General features: G+C 39.7%; 1 pseudogene; it reads right to left on the bottom strand.

The window, feature by feature from the left end:
- Nucleotides 1–11,403: 11,403 nt before the first annotated feature.
- On the bottom strand, nucleotides 11,404–12,648 carry LOC114638488 (annotated as a pseudogene).
- Between the last annotated feature and the right edge of the window lie 544 nt (nucleotides 12,649–13,192).

Here is a 13,192-nt window from a genome sequence, read left to right as displayed (position 1 = left end):
ACCCAGTTATAAAACTCTTGGGCATACACCCAAAGTACGTTCCATCCTACCACAAAAAAGTCTACTTGGTCAACTATGTTTGTAGTGGCTTTATTCATAATAGCTTGAAACTGGAAACAACATAGATGTCTTTTAACCAAAAAATGGGTAAAAGGCAATGTGGTACATTTATACAATGGAGTATTACTCATCTGTTAAAAAATGGCATCATAGAATTTGTAGGCAAATGGATGGAACTTGAAAAAGTCATCCTGAGTGAGGTTCCCAAGACCAAGAAAGACAAACATGCTATGTACTCATAAGTAGGTATTAGTTGTTAAGTAAAGGTGAATTACTCTTCAATCCACAGATCCAGAGAGGCTAAGTAACAAAGAGGGCTCTAGGAGGGGATGAATGGATCTCCCTGGGAAGGAGAATAGAATGGAATTGAATGGAATGGAATAGAAAAGAAGAGAAAACAGGATAGGATAGGATAGGATAGGATAGGATAGGATAGGATAGGATAGGATAGGATAGGATAGGATAGGATAGGACAGGACAGGACAGGACAGGACAGGACAGGACAGGACAGGACAGGACAGGACAGGACAGGACAGATTTGTGGATGGGTTAGGGGAAGGCAGGGATGCAAAAAGGATTGATGGGGTGGAGGAAGAAGGGATGGAGGGAGAGATGACTGGGATTGGGGGCAATTGGCAGGTGATATGGAAACCTAGTGCAGTGGAAGCTTCCTGAAATCTGAGGAAGACTCTAGCAATGACTCATAGTAATGGAGGATATGGAGCCTGGAATGGTCATCTGTGACCAGGCAAAGTAGTGGGGCTGGGACACCACTGCAGCCACAAACCCTTCAACTACCCTGCCTGCAAGATGTGCTGGGGCAATGGTTTTGTGATATGTGTGTTTCCTTTCCAGTTTGCTTGATCATACTTTGTTAGTTCCTTTTCTTCCTTGGTGCATTGGTATCTAAAGGCTTACTGCTCTTTTACTCTCATCACAGTCCTTCCATCTGAGGCCATTTAGGCTTTAAGTTCTTAATTAACTTAAGTAGCTTAATTAACGAACTTAGTGGAATTTTCTTCTCGACTCCACACAATGTGGAAACTCAGAAATTTTAGAATATTAGCTTTAAGTTTGTTTGGATAAATTTTCTTTTCTTTTATAAATTAATTTTAGTAATGATACTAATATTTACAGTGTTCCTCTCCAGTAATTCTTTATACTGTGCTGGCCTCTTCCTGTCTTCTATGTCAAATCTGGTCCATTTTGGAGTCTGTCCTGGTTTCCTGCTCCCAGGCATGTGAACTCTCCTACAGCAGCCCAGTTTGTATGAGGAAGAGGTCAAGCTCTACAAAGGTGCCAAAGTAACATCCCCCTGCTGGATCACGGGCTTCTCCACTTGGGACAGGTCACATGTCAGCTTGGTACTCTGACTTTCTGTTCCTTTACACTCAAAGAAGAATGGAACTTAGCAGGCATAAATCCTTAGGCCACAATGGTTTAAAACATAGTAGGCAAATATGCCATTTTGGATACATAAAAAGCTAGCTAGTAAAGTGAGAGTTGATTCAAGTAAACTCTTGCAAATTTTCTCTTGTTTTTGTATAGCAAAATGTCAGGCCCTTATTAAAATCTTCTTTCCAATTAAAAGGAGTCCAAACTAGAAATTTGTTGGGTAAGTAGCTGTTATTTAGTACTACCTTTTCATTAAATCAATGGCCTTGACTGACGCCCAAAATTCTCTTCCAAGTAAAACAAAAGCATAAAATACACAGTATCAGTACAAACAAGCTAGCCTGGCCTGGGGACAGAGTTCCCGACATCAAAGGAGTTGGAGTCACTGTGTTGTCCTCTGCCAGATAGTCTCCAAGTCTGAGCTTCTGTTTAACATTCTGGGAGCAAATAATGTTTTTCCTACCAACAGTGCAAAGAGTTATACCTGAAGGATGGAGGAAGCATCTGTTTCCTGAGTTCCCAGTGGGCTCCAGCACTCTGAGACCACAGTGGAGATGGTGCACAGCCTACCAGCCATGTACAACTTACCCAGGGCAGGAGGGAAACCAAAGCCAGAGGACAGCTTTGTGAAAGCGGCTAGGCAGCATATACTTCTTGTGTCCTTAGTAACGCGTTTGATGTCTAGAGGGAAGTGGTGCTGCACTTCCTATGAATGGTAGAACAGGCTAGCTTAATTAGCACCCAGGTCTAACCCAGCGCCAGCATTGTAACTGTGCCCCACCCAGAGCTGAAAACTGCCATGTGTTGCTCTTGTCTCTAAGGTTTTCTTGCATCTTTGCTATTGTTCATTTTTAATTTTTATTTTAATATGTGATTTTATGACATTTGTGTTCCCCGAGGCCTGATTTTTTTCAGCCATTATTACCTCACGTTCCATCAACAGTGTGGAATATGCTGGTGGCCACTGAGTTCAAGATGTCACACTTTTTGGGAATTTTTATAATTTATTTTGCAATGTGAACTTCTGTGAATATATAAACTTTAAATTTGTAATTATGTAAATAATTTCAAAATAGTCCTAAGGAAACATAAACAAATTGCCAAAGAAATTTAAATATATTTTTCAACCAAAGAGTCCTAACAGACTCTAAAACAAAATTTATGAACATTGGAATAAGTGTGGGCAGTTTGAAGAAACTTGGTTTTAGAAGTTCTCTTTCCACTCAATGGCCAGGTCATCACACAACAATAGTTTACTGAAGGAAACAATATCAGCATTGGTAATGATTGAAAGCGACATGAGAAAAGATCAAGAGGATACATCAGTGTTAGTATACAGACTAAACTTTTTAAGTTTTTCTATATTTCTATAGTTTGTATTAATACCACATTCTCTTTTAAACATAGATTGTTGTCTGCTGTCCTCAGGCTCCAGTGACACTGGGGCTGTAGTTTCTGTTCCCACTTCCATCCTACCCTCATCCTACGGAGGGACTTGGAGTGGAGCTGGGACCTGGTTCCTGCTGTCCTTGGCCTTGACTTTCTGTTTCCTCATTCTTTTTACACTCCCAGTCACCTCTTTCCCATTTTCTGTGTGCTTTCTATTTTTCTCTCCACAGAACATACTCTCTCCTTACTCTGACTCTTGTCACTCAGGAGATCTTTGCTTTTGTTTTAACGACAGAATTTTTGTCTTGGGTTCAATCTCCTTACTCATAATCATTTTGTTCTGATGTCTAACACTTTCATGATTCTATAACCATGAAATATTCTGCATTTCAGGCTGTCTGTTTTGTTTGCAGTTGTTGGCAGTGACTGCCTAACTCTTCTGTGAGATCTGTCATACTGTCTCTTCCATTTTATTGGAGTATTGTGTTTTTATCTTGGATAAGCAAATTCAATCAACTTCTGCTCGCTGTAATGTAAACATGTAAGGGCTCACTAATGCCATTCTGTTAACATTTGCCAATATTCTCTTTTTCTTTCTTTGGATTAGATGATGTCTATAGTGGTACACTTTAAGTCTTCCCTTCTTAACCTCGGTATATCTATTACAGGCTTCAGTATCAGTGTAAAATATTTGTACTTATAATAATTATTTTAAGCTAGTATAAATATCTTTTATTCCACATAGAAATTTACATTTCTTCTTCACCTTGAAAATATTTTTTTGATGTTCATAACTTAATATTTGTATAATGTATATCCCTTAACAAAATGTGAGGTATGTTTTTGTTCATTAACACAATTGGGTTGAGAGACGCCAAGAAAATCAATAAATTATACTTTATTGTGTTTCCAAAGACCTGTGACATGTGTGTAAGGGAACTGAAAGGGGAAGTCAACCTTGAATGTGGACAACTCTGTCCAACAGTCTCTGAGCCCAGCTGGAACAAAGGTTGAAAAAAAAAAGGCCTATACATGCAAACAAGCTTGATTCTTGAGAATGTGGCTTTTTTTTTTTTTTAAAATTGAAAGACCCAAATTTATTTTAATTTAATTTAATTTAATTTAATTTAATTTAATTTATTCTTCTCTCACATATTACATCCTGACCATGGTTTCCCCTCCCTCCACCTCTTCTAGTCTTCCCTCTCTCTCTTGTCTCCCCCAGATCCACTCCTCCTCTGTTTCCCTTCAGAAAAAGAGCAGGGGTTCCAGGGATATCAACTGAACATAGCTAGCAAGTCACAATAAGACTAGGTACAAACCCTCATCAAGGTTAGACAAGTCAACCCAGTAGGAGTAAAAGGGTCCCAAGAGCAGACAAGAGAGTTAGAGACACCCTCACCCCAGCCCCACTGCCAGGAGTCCCACAAGAACATCAAGCTACACAACTATATCATATATTCTGAGGACATTGCTCAGATCCACGCAGGCTCTGTGACTGTCACTTAAGTCTCTGTGAGCCCCTGTGAACCTTGCTTAGTAGATTCTGTGGGCCGTGTTCTTTGGTCTCCTTGTCCTTTCTTGCTCCTACAATCCTTCTGCAGCCAAACATTAGGCAGAACTGAGGGAACCCCATGGAAGAAGGGGAGGAAGAATTGCAGGAGCATGCGGATTTTCAAAATAATTTTTATTAATTTCTTGAGAATTTTGTACAATGAATTTTGACTGTATTTACTCTTCCCTTAGCTCCTCCCAGGGACACCCCTTCCTTTCCCATTCACTTTGCATCTGTTTAATAAAATCCATCAATTCTAATATGTGCTGTTTATATATTAACGTGCAGCCTTCTATTAATGTGGGGTCAATCTACCTACCAGTGGTTATGTTCTTAACAACAACAACAACAACAACAACACGAATTCTCTTTTTCCAAGCAGCTCTTTTGCTGTGGGAGGAACTTCGTGTCTACTTCTCTCTGTGCTGGAATTTGGTCTGTTTTGTGCATGCATGGGCTTGGACATGCTGCATAGTCATTGTGGGTTTATATGTGCAGCTTCCTGTTGTGTCAGGAGGACATTGTTCTCTTGTATTCATTTACTACCTCTGGCTCTTACACTCTTTCTGCCTCTTCTTCCCCAGTGATCCACAAACCTTGGGAGGAAGCAGTGTAGTATAGATGTTTCATGTAGGGCTGAGCATTCCATAGGCTCTCATTTTTGGTGTCTTAGCCAGTTGGGGGTCTCTATGTTAATCATCACCTATCAAAAATAAAAGCTTCTTTGGTAAGGGTTGTGGGTATAAAGATAAATCATTAGGAGTCCATTTAATATCACATTCACTCAGCAGAATAACAGCAGTAGGGTCTCCCCCAGGAACTATAACCTGTGTAGTCACAAAATGGTGCCAGGTATAGGTGTCATCTTGTGGAGTGGGGCTAAGTCTAATAATAAAGTGATTGGTCACCCCCACAATGTTCATGTACCAGTGGGCATGAGTTACCAGGTAAGGCATTATTGTAGTTTACAGAATTCACAGGTAATTACTTCCCGTAGTGTGGATAGCACCTTCCAGCACTATAAAAGCTATCCAGTGGGTTTTAAACGTCAAAGTTTGTTCTCCATGGTTTACATGGTGTCCTCACCAATAGGGCCTTACTGTCAAGTTCTGGAAGGTAACTGATATCATTGGCAATTGTCTGTAATGTTTGGGGATCTACAGGACTGATAACCTTTATGAATATTCCAAATGAACATACATATCTAAGGATCAAAGATAACAACAAATGAGAGATAATATGTGACATTTGTCTTTCTGGGTCTGGATTACCTCACACAGAATGATTGTTTCAAGCTTTGTTATTTTAGCTACAATATTCGTAATTTCCATTGTGTAGATATACAACATTTTAATTTTCTGCTCAGCAGTTGATAGACATGTAGGCTGTTTTCATTTCCTGGCTATTGTACATAGAGCATTAATAAACATGGGTAAGTAGGTATCTCTATAGTAGGTATAGTGGCTTGAATAGGAATGGCCCCCTACAAATATCTATATCTAATCTATATCTATATCTACATCTACATCTATATCATCTATATCTATACATATATACAAGTATATATGTAATTTAAATAATATAAAATTAACACACACACACACACACACACACACACACACACACACACACACACACGTTACCCTATTTGAATGAATGTCACTATTTGAAAGGACTAGAAGGAGTAGGAGGAGATGGTCACTGAGAGTGGACTTTGAGGTTTCAGAAGCCCATGCCAGGTCCAGTGTTTCTCTTTCTGCCTAGGATCAGGATTTAACTCTGAGCTACTTCTCCAGCACCACATCTGCCTGCCACCATGCTTTCTGCCATGATGATAATGGATTAAACCTCCAAAACTATAAGCAAGCCTCAATTAAGTGCTTTTTTTTTTTTGGCAAGAATTACCTTGGTCATGATGTCTTTTCACAGCAACAGAACATTGACTAAAACAGTAGGCTATAGGTGTATGCTTAAGAGCGCTGCTGCTCGATCACATGGCAGATCTATTTTTAGTTTGTGTGTGTGTGTATGTGAGGAATTTATGTACTGATTTCTATAATGGACACACAAATTGGCACTCCCACCAACAATGAATAAGCATTTACCTTTCCTTGATAGCATTTGTCATCATTTTTTTTTCATAGCCATTTTGACTAGGGCAAGATGAAATCTCAAAATAGCTTTAATTTGTATTTCCTTGATGGTAAAGGTTATCAAATGTTTTAAAAATGTTTCTTAGACATGTGTATTTCCTCTCTGGAGAACTTTTTATCATTCCATACCACATTTAAAAAATTAGGTTGTTTTCTTGATGGTTAGTTATTTAGGTCTTTGTGAATTCTAGATACAAATCCTCTGTCAAATGTATAGCTAACAAATATTTCTTCTCTATTTTGTGGTCTGCCAGTTCACTCAGGGGATGGTACACTTTGCTGTATAGGACATTTTAGTTTTGTGAGGTCACATTTATTAATTCTTGGTCTTATGCCTTTCAGGAAGCCCTTTCCTATGTCAATGAGCTCAAGTGTATTGACTACTTTCTCCTCTATCAGATTCAGGATATTGGGTCTTACGTTGTTGTCCTTGATGCATTTGAGTTGAGTTTTATTCAAGCTGAGAGATAAAGATCAAGTTCCATTCTTTCATGTAGCTATCGAGGTTGACCATTTCACAAGACCATTTCCTGAAGATGCAGTCTTTCCTCCAGTGTGTATTATTGGTTTCTTTGTCAAAATCAGATGACTGTAGGAGTGTTAGTTTATGTGTGAATCCTAGATTCTAATCTGCTGAATGAGTCTGTTTTATGCCAGTGCCATGCTGTTTGTATTATTATATCTTTGTGGTATAATCTGGGATGTTGATATGTTATTTTTATTGCTCAATATTGTTTTGGCTCTCCTGGGTTGTTTGTGTTTCCATATGAAATGTAAGATTATTTTTCAATTTCTATGAAAAAGTGCATTGGAATTTAAAAGGAATTTGAATCTATAGAATGCTTCTGGCAAATGGCCATTTTCACAATATTAATCTTGCCAGTTCACAGGCATGGTAGGGTTTTCTATATTTTGGTGTCTTCAATTTCTTTTCAGTTTCTTGAAGTTTTCATTGTGTAGGCCTCTAACTTCCTTGGTTGGTTTTACTCCAAGATGTTTTAGGTGATTGTTAATGGCATTGTTTCTCTGGTTTCTTTATCTCTGTGTTTATTATTTGTATGTAGTAAAGATGTTGATTTTTATGTGTCAATTTCATATCTTGCTGCTTTGCTGAATGTGTTTATCAGGTGTAGAAGTTTCCTAGTGAAGTATTTGGGGTCTTTTATGTATAAAATCATATCATCTGCAAAGAAGGATACTTTAATTTCCCACTTTCCTATTTGTATCCTCTTTATATTCTTCAGTTGTCTTGTTGCTCTAACTAAGACTTCAAGTGCTATATTGAACAGAAGATGAGAGAGTGGACATAACTTAAATTGCTCCTGATTTTACTGACAATGCTTTGAAGTTTTCTCTATTTAACAAGGTATCGGCTATAGGCTTGCCTTATATTCCTTATGGTGGTTTGAATATGCTTGGCCCAGGAAGTGGCACTATTAGGAGATGAGGCCTTGTTGGAGTAGGTGTGGCTTATGGGAGGAAGTGTGTCACTGTGGGGGTGGGCTTTGAGACCTTCCTCTTAGCCATGTGGGAGACAGTTTGCTCCTCAATTCCTTTGAATGAAGATGTAGAACTCTCAGCTCTTCCAGCACCATGCCTGCCTAAACGCTGCTGTGACAGTAATGGACTGAACTCTTAAACTGTAAGCCAGCCCCAATTAAATGTAGTTCTTTATAATAGTTGCCTTGGTCACGGTGTCTGTTCACAGCCACCCAAATTCAGACATTGTCTTTGCATTGTACCTTGCATGCCTAAATTCTCTAGGGACTTTATCATGAAGGGATGTTGAATTTTGTCAAAGGTCTCTACATCAAATGAGATGATTATGTGGTTTCTGTCCTTGAGCCTATTCATATAGTAGATTAAATTTATTGATTTATGTATGTTCAACCATCCCTACGTCTTTGGAATGAAGCCTACTTGATCTTATTGGTTAATCTTGTTGATGTGGACATATCTTGGCCAATAGAATGGATCATCCAGGCATAAACAGACACAACTACAGCCACTTTTGTTTTTAACAAGGCTTTAAAAACAGTACCCCAAACAGAAAGTCTTTTTAACAGATGTTGCTGGAAAAGCTGTATTTTCTGGATGGTGAGATGTCCTAGTGGGTAAAAGTCCCTGCTGTCTGAGTCAATCTCCAGAATCCACACTAGAAGAAGTGAGTTACAAATGATGTTCTCTGACTTCTACATACACACTGCATCATCAGAACATGGTCAAAAGAATGATGCATGGTGAACAATGCCTTGGGGAACTGTGAGAGAGACTCTAGGAAAAAAGTCGCAGGGACTTTTACCTAATTTTGTTCCTTGGATTGCTCTTGGAAGTTGTTTTGTGCCTCCTGTGTTAAACATTTATATTCAATTTATAAGATATGCTTATTCTTATTGGATGACAGGACATAGCTATAGAACCCAATCTAGTTTGAGGGTATGCTGAGTGCTGTTCTTAGTGTGCTTTGAATCTGGCCATGGCCTTTAGTCTTGATTTTGTGCCTTCCCAGATATAGTTTATTGTACATGCCAGGAAATTGTGTTTAATTTTTTTTTCTGAGAAACTTCTAGGAAAGAGCTGTTCTGTTAATATTTAGTATGTGCTTACTGGAGTTTATTTACCTTGTTTTTATAATCATTTTTTTCCTGAGCTCAAATGACCTTCCTTGGACCATTGCTTTGTTACATTTGTGTCTAAAAGCACACTGAAACTGAAGTAAGATTGTCTACATTAGACTGTAGTCCGCCCCATTCTTTAAGGTCTTCAAATCTCAGGTCTTGCAGACAGATCTGCATAGGTCAATAAAAGTTGACGCTGTATCACGTGTGTGCCTACAAGCACCCATGGTCAAAATAATTAAAATAAATAAAAAGGAAAGAAATTGGATTTCCTTCTGTAGAAACAAGATTGGTATCTTTTACCCTGGGCAAAAACTCAATTCAAAACAAATCACAGACAAATCTATGACCTGAAATTTCTAATTGCTAGGAGAAAGCATAGATAAAATATCTTCTTTTTTTAAAGTAATCATTCCATTCATTTATATCTCAAATGATATCCTACTTGCCAGTTACCCTTCCACAACTCCCCCCATCCCACATCCGCCCTCTTCTCCCTCCCCTTTGCCTCTATGAGTGTGCTCCCCCACCCACCCACCCTCTCCTACCCTACAGCTCCAGCATCCTCCTATGCTGGGGCATCAAACCTCCACAGGACCAAGGGTCTTCCCTCTCATCGATGTCAGACAAGGCCATCCTCTGCTACCTATGTATCTGGAGCCATGACACTCCTTGGTTGGTGGTCTAGTCTCTGGGAACACTAGGTGATCTGGCTAGCCAATGTTGTTCTTCCTATGAGGTTGCAGTCTCCCTTTGTTCCTCCAGTCCTTCCACCAGCTCCCTCACTGGGGTCCCTGAGCTCAGTCTGATGGTTGGCTCCAAGCATTCACAGCTGTATTGGTCAGTTGCTGGTTGAGCCTCTCAAAGAACACCCACACCAGGTTTCTGTCAGCAAGTGCCTCTTGGCAATAGCAACAGTGTCTGGTTTGGTGTCTGCAAACAGGATGGATCCCCAGATGGAGCAGTTCCTGGATGGCCCTTCCTTCAGTCTCTGTTCCAGTTTTGTCCCTGTTCTTCCTTTGGACAGGAACATTTCTGGGTTAAAAACATGTAAGCTGTCTTAAGCAAAGGGACTCAACACTGTGCCTTCTAAATCTCTTTCTTTGCTCCTATGCAGTAAACATGAACAAAGAAAGACTGTACCTTTGATTGGACAGAAAGCAAATACATATCGAGAAGTTACTGAAAATAAAAAAGCTTGCACAGAACCAGGACAAGCATGTTACATTTATTAAGTATTTTAGTTTTTATCTGAGATTTTATTTAATGCTAACAACAATCCAGTCTCTTATTTTGAAAGTGGGGGTGAGAGAGGACTAGCGGATCAAATATATAATTTGGTTGGGGGTGTGTCTCAGGGGTAGAGTGCTTGCCTAGCATGCAGAGGCCCTGTGATCCCAGAACAACAGAGTCACAAAGTTGTTAATGTGACAAACATGGAATCATGTCCAATTTAAATGGTACTTTTTCTTAGGCTGTGTGGTGGGAGGCAGGTGCTCTACAGGGTGAGCTCCTAGCTGATTTGCCTTAAGGGATAACAGAGACATTATTTGCCCCTGTCTGTTTGAGGCCTTTATGTAAAAGACTAATCTCCTTATTTTGTTCTTGCAAAGATAAAACAAGTACAATTATAGAACATTCAATTATGTAAACAAATAAAGAGAAAAATCATCCCAATTTTGCCACTGAATGATAACTAGGACATATATATATATATATATATATATATATATATATATCTAAAGATTTATTTATTTATTATATATAAATACACTGTAGCTGTCTTCAGACACACCAGAAGAGGGCATCAGATCTCATTACAGATGGTTGTGAGCCACCATGTGGTTGCTGGGATTTGAACTCAGGACCTCTGGAAGTGCAGTCAGTGCTCTTAACCACTGAGCCATCTCTCCAGCCTTAGGACTTATATTTTTATTATGTATTCCTAATGCTTTTATACTAATGTATACATGCTATGAATATTCATATATATATATATATATATATATATATATATATATATATTCCTATTCACAAAGAAAAAGCTCCAGTCCATCTTTTATTTTTTTTTGAAAAATTCCTGACATTACAGAACTAAACTGAAATGTATTAATAATCCACTCTTACATTTCCATGACAAACAAAAATTCATGAGCCAAAAAAAAAAACCCAAAAACAAAAACAAAAAAGGGGGAGAAGCTTATAAAACTAAATATGGATATCTTAGCGTAACTGCTGAACAGAGAAAGGAATTAAAACACTTTAATTAAAAAATCATGAGTGGATGATAAAGTGTGTAGAAACTGAAAATTTACAAACTATTTAAAACCTGGAATCGCTGACTGTTCAGAAATTACACAGATGGATCATGGGTGGTGGTGAACAGCAGAAAGGGATTATGGATGAATCTGCTCTGTTCTAGCTGCTCCCCATGCCACCTGTCTCCGAGGAAAGCCTGACATTGATTAGATACTGAGCCAGGCTAATGCTGGCAGCAGATCCAGTGATGGTAACCTGACGATCAGTAGATCCTTCCACTGGGTTTGCGATTTTGATCTGCGCCCCAGATATCTGACGGATCTCATTGATTTTGGCACCCTGACGCCCGATTATACAGCCAATCAAATCATTTGGAATGATGAGTTCATGAGAAGTAGTTTGAGCAGATGCATCCAAACCTGCCCAATAGCCTTTCACCTCTGGAGAGCTGAATTCAGTGCCACTGAATCCGGTGTTGCCATGGGTTATGGGAAAATGAGACTGTTGCATTGCCAACTGGTGCAGCGTGGTCAAATCTGGCTGTGGAATGGCATACTGTCCTTGAATGGTATAGGCCTGACCACCTGCAAAGATGACTGGAGAACTGGAGGGCTTGGGCCGGTACGGGATGGTCACGCCCTTCGGGGGGGACTGGGAGAGAGTCTCCAACATGACCACACAGATCTGTTTGACACACTCAATGATGGATTGCGGAATGCCAGCAATAGTGATTGCCCGCTCAGTTGAGTTGGGGAGCATATCCCCTGCCACCTGGACCTGAGCCCCTGTACTCTCTTATTTCCTTGATCTTGCAGCCACCTTTTCCAATAAGAGAGCCACACTGACTAGCAGGAACCACCAGCCGTAAGGTAACCGGGGGTCTACTGGCAGCTGTGCTATTGGTCATAGAACTGCTTATGTCCTCTTCCAGTTTGTCAATGATCATAGCAAAGGCTTTAAAGATGGCGTTAGTCAGTCCAGCCAAAGTGATAATTCCCTCAGGACAATTCCCTTCTGAGATGTTGATACGTGCACCACTCTCCTCGCACATCTTCTGTTAAGATTCTCCTTTCTTTCCAATGATACTGCCAACTTCCTTTCCATGCATAAGTAGCCTGATGGTGAGAGTGACATTTAATCCACCTTCAATCACACCGGTGTCCATGTCTAGCAGTTACAGGGAGCTGGACTTTGAGTGGTCAAGTCTTTGGTCACTGGAGGCGCGAGTCAACTCTCAAATATATTTTTATAAAAGTGAAAAAAAACCTTTGAGATGGGTGGGTGGCTCCATCACTCGACTGGGAGCCATGCCTATCTGCTGGAGGTGGTCTCTACGGGTTCTATCTCCCTTTTTCTTCACATTTCGTCTATAGTCATCCTCTTTGGATCCTGGGAGCATCTCATTCCCCTGACATCTGGGACCCTCCAGTGGCTATCACCAGTTCCTCATACCCCACTGCTGCACATTTTAAATTTGATTTCCTGACCCTCTGTACCATTCTCCCATCCCCTCTAGTACCTGATACTGCCTCCCTTATTTCCTCCCCCTCATCTCTCCCTCCCGGATTTTCCCTTCCTCCATCTCCCGTGATCATCCTGTTCCCCCCTCAATAGACCAGGGTGTGGATGCTTCAGTCTTGCATTGATAAAAATATCTTAATAAAAAGAAATAGAAAAGGCTTTTCATAAGTTCTAATCAACAGCACAAGTTGCTTATTGAATACAAAAAGGGAAACAATTTATCAGAATGAAGAAAGAGGTAG

This window comes from Grammomys surdaster, unplaced genomic scaffold (assembly GCF_004785775.1).
Source record: "Grammomys surdaster isolate TR1022 unplaced genomic scaffold, NIH_TR_1.0 125603, whole genome shotgun sequence".
Lineage (NCBI taxonomy): Eukaryota > Metazoa > Chordata > Mammalia > Rodentia > Muridae > Grammomys > Grammomys surdaster.
This window is presented reverse-complemented; position numbering and strand designations above follow the sequence as displayed.